Raw genomic sequence first — 2,140 nt, 5'->3', positions numbered from 1 at the left:
TGTATAACAAGAATGTAGTAGGGACAATTTTGTCTAATAACATTGAAGTGTACAACATTTAAAGTAAAATGTACACATTTATTAGCATCCAAAAAGAAGGACATAAATCAAGGATATAACCTTGATTGAGACTTATTATGTTTTTAGATGTTTAGATAATTTCCTAATTTATCCTTATTCTTTTAAATTTTTCCAAACAATTTCTCTCAAATTAAATTAAACATGCCGTTTAGTTTTAAGGAGCGCTGGTAATTCTATAGATATAATCAACTTTGATTGTTGTCTCACAATTGCCCAGTTATCCGGTTCTTATACTGTGCACCGCGATACACAATGTATTGTGGACTAAAATCACAAAACGACGTCGTTTTAATAAGTAGTACTGCAGTTGTATTGAATTGATACGTACTGCAGTTGTGGTGAACTGATACCACAGTTGTATTGAACTCATACTACAATTGTGTTGAACTGATATTGCAGTTGTACGAGGCGTTTCATCCGTCTAGAACTGCAGTTGTGTTGAACTGATAGTGCAGTTGCGTTGAACTGATACTACAATTGTATTGAACTCATACTGCAGTTGTGTTGAACTGATATTGCAGTTGTCCGAGGCCATTTCATCCGTCTAGAACTGCTGTTGTGTTGAACTAATACTGCAGTTGTATTGAAAGGGAACTGCAGTTGGGCGGAAAGGAGACAGTTTCATCCATTTGTTTTCATTAATTAAAACGACGTCGTTTTGTCACTTGGACTACAATGCTTGGTGGACCGCAATCCACAGTAAAATTTGTTACCTTGTGGTCTAGTGGCATCCGGTGTCCCGGTTAACACTCCCATATGAATTATGGGAGTGGGTTCGAGCCTCAGTGGAGGCAACTGTTGACTCTTTGTGTTTCATTAGGTTGAGAAAGTAGCTATGAACAGATACTACATTGTAACAGAGTCAGTAGTACTCAAAAAAAATTAAAAAAATAAAAAAAAAAAAAGAGGAAAGGACAAATGGAAATTTTTTTTTATAAATATAGTGGAGGACACACGTCCCCACAATTAAATATAGAAAAAAAAAAGCAAAAGAAGTTTTTTTAAAAGAAAAGAAGGAAAAGACAAAAGGAAATTATATATATATATATATAGTGGGGGGCATACGTCCCCACAATTAAAGCAATCGTTATATCGTGGACCAGGGTCCAAAATGTACTGTGGACCTTGGTCCAAAATGATGTCGTTTAGTTAAGTAGTGGAGAGTTGACGTGGGACGGATTCGTTCTGTCTGTTCAATTCTCGTTATGTGTAATTCTGTGTATTCTATTGAGTGTTTATGTGTATTCTATTATATAGTTCCGTACATTATTAATTTCAATACCAAAATTCGGTGCATTATTGGTTTTCAATACCGCAATAACATTAAGTTTAAAAAAAATAGAGCATTAATGTACAGAAGTATATAAAAGAATACACATATTATTCAATAGAATACACACAATCAATAGTCTAAGTATTAGCATTACTAGTTCATGATACTCGAAATCAATAATGTACAAAATTATATACCATAATACACAAAATCATATACTAGAATACACAGAATTTATGAATAAAATACACATGATATTACCCTAAGTATTATCTCTGTTGTTTCATGAAGTATGGTATTGGAAATCAATAATGTACAGAATTACATACTAGAATACACAGAATCAGTGAAAAGGATACACAAAATATAATCCTAAGTATTATCTCTTATGTTCCATGAGGTATGGTATTGAAAATCAATAATGTATAGAATTACATACTAGAATACACAGAATGCCACAACAGAATGCACAGAACTCATCTTATAAGTTAAGACCGAACGAGAAAGGAAAAAACCGTTAATTAAAATAATCAAAACGACGTCATTTTGGATATAAATTGGTCCACGATATAAATTGCCCAATTAAAGATTGAAAAAATTGGAGAAATAGTAATAGTATAATAAGAAGAAGAAAATGATGTTTTTTTTTGGGGGGTAAAACAATAGGAAGATGATGTTGAATTGCTGATGTTGATGATGAGGAAGAATATATATATATATATATATATATATATATATATATATATATATATTATGTGTGTGTGCGCGCGTATTTCTTCCTCATCT

Source organism: Ipomoea triloba, chromosome 16 (assembly GCF_003576645.1).
Source record: "Ipomoea triloba cultivar NCNSP0323 chromosome 16, ASM357664v1".
Taxonomy (NCBI): Eukaryota; Viridiplantae; Streptophyta; class Magnoliopsida; order Solanales; family Convolvulaceae; genus Ipomoea; species Ipomoea triloba.
Note: the sequence above shows the minus strand (reverse complement) of the source record.